This window comes from Alexandromys fortis, unplaced genomic scaffold (assembly GCF_014885135.2).
Source record: "Alexandromys fortis isolate MF-2015 unplaced genomic scaffold, M_Fortis_MF-2015_v1.1 scaffold_69, whole genome shotgun sequence".
Classification (NCBI taxonomy): Eukaryota; Metazoa; Chordata; class Mammalia; order Rodentia; family Cricetidae; genus Alexandromys; species Alexandromys fortis.
In genome coordinates this window covers 7,954,639-7,963,058 of record NW_026067951.1, presented here as the reverse complement: position 1 = coordinate 7,963,058, position 8,420 = coordinate 7,954,639, and positions in this window count along the sequence as shown.

Below are 8,420 nucleotides of genomic sequence, written 5' to 3'. Positions count from 1 at the left end.
GTTCTGGTGCTTTCATGTTGTTTTTCAGCTTATTGGGAGAATTTTTGCCTTGGCGCCTGCCCATCTCCTCCTATTGATGATCTCTAATTGGTCTTTTAAAACCAGATCAGGTTTCCCTGCTGGCCAGAGGCTCCTCTTGCAAAATTCCCTCGTTCTGTTTCCTGGCTCCTGCCAGGGGCCAAGATCCCTCTCACCCCTCAGATGGGTCTTCAGGAAAAGAACCTGGTTCCCTGTTTGCCCTGGACCTCGCCAACCAAAGGCCTACCTCTTTGATTTAATTGTCCTGGGGTGATCTGCTTTTGGTGTTGCACTGGTCCCTGTCGCCTGCGTTGTCTGCCACTGTGTCAGTACCCGCCAGTCCCGGCCGCTGCGCCAGCTACGTCGCCTGCCGTGCGCGTCCAGTTCCAGCCGCCGCTGGTGCCGTGTGCTTGACTTTCTTTAAGAGATTTATTCACTTTCTTTTTAAGGACCGTTATCATCTTTATAAAGTTGGTGTTAAGGTTGTTTTCTTGTGCTTTGGCTATGTCTGAATATTCATGGCTTACTGGGTCATAAATAGCCCAGTAGTAGCATAGCTGGGCTCTGGTGGTGACATACAGCCCTGGCTCTTATCGACTGTGTTCTTACACTGTGTATAGGCATCAGTGATTATAGGTCTAGGTGTTGATTTCTGAGTTTGTCTTTGTTGGATGGGTGTTTTGTTTCTTGGTTTTTGTTTCCTCTTTGGTCTTCTGGTGTGTCTGGGCTGGAGTTCTTGCAGCCTGCATAGCCTCTGATCCAGCAGGGATTCTTGGAATCTCTGCTCAAGTTAGGGGCTGGGACATGGTGATAAGTAGGTGTGTGTGTGGGGGGGGGGGATTGGGGATAACATGGGGAACACCAAGAGAGCAGAGGAGATCTGAGGGTCGTCAGCCTATCTGGAGTTCTGGTAGCTGATGTAGCCTCTGGTTCAGCAATAAGTCTCTTTCTGAGTTTTTCTACCTGTTCTTCTGACTGGCACCCGAGCAGAATATGTCATCTGGGTGGGGGGAGGCACAGCAATGGGAGTGGGCAGTGGGGAGGAGGAGGTAGAAGCAGATTAGATCTTTGGGAACTGAACAGAATTGGAGAGTTCTGTGGGCACGCAGGAGGCTTAGCTGGTCTTCTGGCTGGTGTCTCCTGTGTATATCTTTAGGATGCTTCTTGCCACATGGTAATCTGAGCCATAGTCCTGCCTTTACTTCTCAGGCCCTCAGTAGCGAAAGGATTCCCATTGGGAAGACTCTAAGACATATGGGAAGGTGCTGAGCAGTGATCCAGACAGAAGTCTCTTCTTGGATCATGGCTCATTAATCAAGGCCCCTCATAGTCTTCTTGATTTCCCCACACCAAGAGAACCCTGTCTACCTTGCAGTAATAGTCTGTATCTAAAGCAAAGCAGAGTGAAGGAAGGAACTGGTCATTTGGGCAGACTAGCTACTGCATGTGGCTTCTGGTTGATTTTTTTATTTTAAGAAGTATTAATTAATTAATTAATTAAAGATTTCTGATTTATTTTTAATTAATTAATTAATTTATTTATTAAAGATTTCTGCCAAACATATAGGCATCCTCCTGAATATTAACCTTCATCAGGCGATGAAAGGAGACAGAGACAGAGACCCACAATGGAGCACCGGACAGAAATCTCAAGGTCCAAATCAGGAGCAGAAGGAGAGAGAGCACGAGCAAGGAACTCAGGACCGCGAGGAGTGCACCCACACACTGAGACAATGGGGATGTTCTATTGGGAACTCACCAAGGCCAGTTGGCCTGGGTCTGAAAAAGCATGTGATAAAACCGGACTCGCTGAACATAGCGGACAATGAGGACTACTGAGAACTCAAGAACAATGGCACTGGGTTTTGATCCTACTTCACGTACTGGCTTTGTGGGAGCCTAGGCAGTTTGGATGCTCACCTTACTAGACCTGATTGATTTTTTTTTTTTTTTTAGCTAACCAAATGAACCGAGCCTTTCTCTTCATCTGTCTGAGCTTTCGGTTTGCTTTTTCATGCCTCCTTCCCCAGAGCGTTGAACACATTGTTTCTTTATGTGTTAAGACTCTGATTCTTTCATTCTTTCCTTTGTTATTGGCTGTGTCTCACAGTTTTCTCTTTCATAATAGATCATGAGTCATATTATATAAGCAAACCCTTAATGATCAACTCTAATTCTTGGTTCATTATGTGCATATATGTATATATGTGCATGAAAATTATTTGTTTCTTAAGTATGTGTGCATGTGTTTGTGTGTGGATATATGTGTACTTGTGTGTGGTGGCTAGAGGACAGAATTGGGTATCATTTCGTTCATGCTGTTAACCTTTTTACTCTCTCTCTCTCTCTCTCTCTCTCTCTCTCTCTCTCTCTCTCCCTTTCACTGGTCTGGAACTCACCAAATAAGCTATGCTTGCTGGCCATAGAGTCCCTCAGACATGCCTATTTTCATCTCCTCAGTGCCTGCATTACACACATATATCATGCCTGAAAGTTTTATGTGGATACTGTGCATGGAACTCAGATGATTATGCTTGCACGACAAACACTTTACTAACAGAGCTATCTCCCCAACCTTACAGATTTATTTGTATAGAGATTCATTTGCAAATGTTGTTGCTTGAAAGGAAATATAAGGCACAATGGGCAAATAATGAAACACTAGTGGAGCGCTTCACTGTCAATCCCACTGAGCCCTTTGATTCTCATCAATTGCTGTCACAGCTACTCATGGCACCCGAATCTGCGGGCAACCTACCATTTCAGATGAAGACTGGATGCAGTTCTGATACCACCGTTGATTGATGTTTTTATTCACAATAACAAAACGAAACCAAAACAGCAAAGAAAGATACAGTTGGAGCCTCACTTCCCCATCAGAAACATGAATGATCCCTTCACTGTGTTCAGTGACAGTTCCCACCTCTCAAAGGATGCTACTTTAAATAGATGCTATTTACAAATTGTGGCTACATAAACTCACTAAAGTACAACCTGTATCATTAAAATTTCTCAGTTGCTCTACCAAAATAACTACTTAAGCCCACACTTAAAGTAGCTGATGACTGCCATGACGGGAACCCTCTCCTAAAGCCCCATTCAGCTTGTCAATATGAGGCCACTGAAGAGTTGGAAAGAAATTTATGAGCCTCCATTGTGCCCTGCTTCTGCCGGATAGGGAGAGGTGTAAGTACCCTGTGAAGATAGCGGCCGTGAAATGTAATAAAATGAACAGAATATGCCTCAAATTGTTCAGCTACAAACTGTAGCTATCAATATTTTAACAGAAAATTGTTACGATTTGAAAACACCATAACCAGATCTGGGTTGGGATGGATTAAAATCCTCATTAGCATGTCCAAAAATGTAACTGTGAACATATCATTAAGGTCATCTAATTCAAACCTACATTGTATACAGGTCAACTTTGAGGATTCTATTTAGCACAGTTGGTAGGGTTTCTTGGTAAAGGTCTTTAACACTGGTAAGTTCTATGGGGAGTCCTGTGGACTTGTGTGTGAGCTTCTGGATGGGGAGGGACAGCGCTTGGAAACAGAGTTGGAACTGATACGTAGTGTGACTTTGCTCAACTTCATGAACAATTCTGTGCTTAGCTCTGTGTTTGGAAAGTGTGCCTTCCAGAAACATTTATGGGTGGAATCTAAGTGTAAGATACTAGCTCCTTACTATGCTTCAACTATCAGTTGAAGAACCATTCTTCTGTATAATTTATTTAAGAATCCTTTTCAATACAGTTTATGTTCATGTTTGAAGAATTAAGGCTTAAAAACAGGAGTTTCTTAGCTTCAATTGTATTTTCTAATGGGTGACCTTAGAGATAGGGGCTAGAATCCTCTTGTAAATGTAATCATCAGAGTTCAAGGCATATCACCTGTGCATTTAAAATTTCTCATTGGGGCCTTCCCATTTAATTTATCATATATTAAGAAAAATGTTCATTAATGTGTGTGCAAGTATATGATGTATGTGTGTACACGCACATGCCACTCTGCACGTATGGAGAACATCTAGTGACTGGGTTCTCTCCTTCTACTTTTACCTAGATTCTGGGGATTGGACCTAAGCCACCATACTTGCATAACAAGCATGTTTATCCACTGAGCCTTCTTTTTGGCCCTTAGCTAATATTTTAGTTCTCCCAATAAATTCTTCTACTCAAACCTGAAGCTTCTGTTTGGAAACCCTTTTTACTCCACTTTTTTCTGTTGCTATATCCTGTGTCATGTCAAAGTCTTTTGGAAGGAAGGATTTCTATTTTTTTTCAGCCATTTCTCTGGTCTCATTGGCTCTCTTCTTCCTGGGAATTCCTTTTGCAGAATTAGAGTCCCCCACGTTAGACCTTCCAAGAGAAAAATGAGACTAAGGTAAATTCATCCAATCCCTTCTTTGCAGATAAAGAACCCAGTCCCCATGAATCAAAGGTTTTAGGTACTTACTAAAATGAGAGAGAGAGAGCGAGAGAGAGAGAGAGAGAGAGAGAGAGAGAGAGAGAGAGAGAGAGAGAGAGAGAGNGAGAGAGAGAGAGAGAGAGAGAGAGAGAGAGAGAGAGAGAGAGAGAGAGAGAGAGAGAGAGAAACAGGTCAAGAAAACTGCTCTCCATTTGCTTTTCTCCATGGGTGCAGACCAACTTAAGACAGCAGACTTCCTTTCCATTGTCTTTGACTTTTCCTTATAACCCAAACTTTACTCCCTTCTTTTGATAACTTGGGGCCTTCTATCAAGTGAAATTGCTATTGTGTCTTGGATAAACACGTTATTTCTTATAATGCTGTGTTTGTAGGGAAAATACCCCTATTCACCATAATATTAATTCTTAGTTAAGTGCTATTTGCAAATCAAATAAAATTAATGAGAAAAGTGATATATTGCTTTATTTTATTTAAATATAAATCTAAAAGTTGTACTAGATTGACTGCTAGTAGAAATACAAAGGAATAAAAGACATATCTTTTATAGCAAAATTTCAATAAGTCAAATCTGTTGGATTTGTTTTAGCAACAGAATATCACCATAGATTTGTGGATATGATATCAAATCACTCATCTGAACACAGATAGATATCTAAGGATTCAAAATACCCATTGTTTAGCTGATCTCCCAAGATTGTAAAAGAAGATTTTTTTTTCTTTAGTAGGTGCTGATTAATACAGAGACTCACAGCTGGTCAACATGCAAATGATTAGAGCTGTTGAATGCTTAGCTCTAAAGGGGCATCCATATCACACATCCTCTTCCAAGGCCCAAGGTTCACCACAGCAGAGGAGGCAGAAAGATTGTAAGAGCCGGAGGGGTTAGATGGGTGCAGTAAAATGTTATATACTGGGCATGACAGTGTAGGAGCACACATGAACTTACATTCCTATATAGCAATATGGAATTAAGTCTATCTATGTCTTATTTCATGCTTGGGTATGTGCAAAACACTACATCGTATTGTACATGACCATAACCCATGCTCACACATCAGTAGCAGAAGTTCTGATTATCTCATTCTTCTCGTCTGTTGGTGGAGGGAGTAGTTGAGAATGGTGAAGGGCATGACTTTTGAAGATATAGTAGGAAAGCCACAAAAGACAAACACAGGGATTATCAGGTCCCCAAGGGACAATTCATTCACTCAGATGTGGGCCAGAGAGAAGGGGGAGTTTCCAAACGTTGATGTTATAGATGAAGAGGTTAAGCTCCATTGATATAGTGGTGTTAAGAAGAATAAATAACAGGGTGATATGGATTCCTGAAGGGAATGATATCAGTTAAGTAGTGTTCAATGTAAGTATATAGAAGATGCCCCTAAAGAAAGTGATCATAAGCACCGAAGGAGAGAAACAACATCTTGGTGAAACAATAGGGTGGTGGCCGGGTTGAGATCATATAGAACCTTTTATGACATATAGGAATTGGTATTTATCAATTATCAGTGGTTCACCCATTGCACACTAAAGCTTCAGTACATGTGTCAGATAGCAGGAAAGTCTAAGACTTGTCCCACTATGTAAGGGGTCCTAGCTTCATTTTTCTTGGTGTGATAGAGTAATATCCCAAAGAAAAGCAGCTTAGGGAAGAATGGCTTTATTTTAGCTCACTCCAGATCACAGTCCATCATAGCAGGGATGGCAAGGTGGCAGGGACTTAACACAGCTAGGGGAAAGGATTATTTGAGTGCTTAGTGCTCAGCTCGCTCACTCTACCCAGGGCCCCAGAGCAGGGCATGGCACTGCCCACTTCCAGTATGGGTCTTTTCACATCAGTGAAGGCAATCAAGACAGTGGACTACAGACAAATTCACAGGCCACATTGCCCTAGACAGCCCTTCACTGGGACCCTGTTCCCCGTGGATTCTAGCTTGTGTAAAGGTGACATTTAGAGCTAATCATCTCAGAAGATGGTGAACCAGACAACCAGTATTTCTTGGGTTATTCTTGATGAAATAGGTTATATCAGGGGAGGAACTCTGGTTTTAGAGGATTGGGATATTCTGAAATAGCCCGCCATTGTCTCAGAAGGAAGGCACAGTTTTTATTGCCAAATACTATTGGGTCCAAAATGACACTTGAAAAATTAGCTGAAACAAAGAACTCCGAAAGATGCAGAAACACTGTTCACAAGAAAGAGATACAGAAACAAACACTGTTCACTGAAAGAGATGCAGAAACACTGTGCACAGGAATGATCTCTCAAAAACTCTCTGTAATTTGCTTCATCTCAACGATCCACGGACATCCATGATCAATATATCATGCAAACTAGAATTTCTCCAACAGGCTGCAAGAAATGACTAAGAAATATAGAAAATTGTGTTGGATTACCGTGTGTGGCAATGTCTCATGATAATCTTTCTTTACACACACACACACACACATTCACACACTCACATATACATGTACTTGCAGACACAGAGCTACTATAAAATATTTCTGTATTTTAAGTGACAAGACTAATCCCTTGGCTGGAGAAAGTTGATGGAGCATAAATAACCTTTCTTGTATTTTATTTGTTATAGACTTGTATATGTTAGCTTTTATCTAAAGAACATTGTTTATCTTTCTTACAGCTTGCAAGTAATAACAATTCTATCTCAAACAATGTATTGGAATAGATAGTTGCACACTTCTATTTAACTCAGAATGTAGACCAAGGGACAATAAACAAATCGTTTTATGGCTGTAAATTCTAGATCTCAGCAAGAGGAAGTTGGATCATACTTTAAACACAACTTTACTGGGAGACACAATCTCACAGCCATGCCTCTGATCCTCTGGCTCTTGCAATCTTTCTGCTCCCTCTTTTGAAGGTTTCCTGAGTGTTAGGTGCAGGGTGTTTTGTAGATGTGTCCATTAGAACTAACCTCCAAAACTCAGCATTTTGATTGATTGTGGTTTTTCTGTAATGATTTCTGACTATTGCAAAGAGAAGTTTTCTTGATGAGGGGTGAGGATTACATTGATCTCTGGGTGTAAAGGCAAACATTTAGCAACTAGATAGGGATTATGCTGGTTTAGTACCATGGTTGAGGTTCTCCTCCGAGATGCATGACTTCAGTAGTTTGGGGTAGCTGACTAGGTTCCCAATACTAGGAAGGTTTTCCCTTTTATTGAAAGGGTCTTTAGCCCAATTAGAGAGCCGCTGGCTACTGCCAAGGTATACACGGCACTATTGCACCCCTGGGTTATTATGCCATGTTGGTCACTGTTGTGGTTCATTATATCTATCATAGCTGGGTAGGACTGATGGTTGTTTCCCTCCTTCAGAAGCTTGCATGGTACCTTCTGATCCCATGAACTCTAGTACTCTGGGAGAAGGCATTCAGTTCCATCTCAGGGGCATCTAAAGTGCATGTCATCTTTAAGGATTTACCTTCTATGTGGGGGCCAACCAAGAGCAATAGAAGCAGGCTGTAATGTTTTAGGAGTTGAAAACCTTGACCAGCAATACAAAAACATACTTCTAATTCCTGTGGTTTTTGTTTCAGTGTCTTTGGCTCCAGGGGTGGGGCAGCATTCTCAGCCTAAATGAGAGAAGTTCGTTAAAACTATGTATGTATATTTTTGCACAGGCTTGTGTGTGTTGTAGATTTTTTTTTGGAAAATAGTTAATAGAATGATTCTGTTTGACTTTTTCAGATATCTTGTTTTTCATCCTTTTCTTCTGAATTTATCTCTCGTTCTGTCTCCTAACAGAGCCCCCTTTCCATTTTCCCATCAGGTCATTTATACCCTGTTATTCCCATCTCTATTCCACTTCCCTACACTGGCGTTGGTCCTTTTTTGTGTTTGATTTCTGTAGTTATTCCGTGATATGTACTCATATTTGGAGATTTTGAGTTAGGAGTCTCTGTTGGGAGAGAACATGTAATGTTAATTTTTTTGGAGTCTGGGAAATGT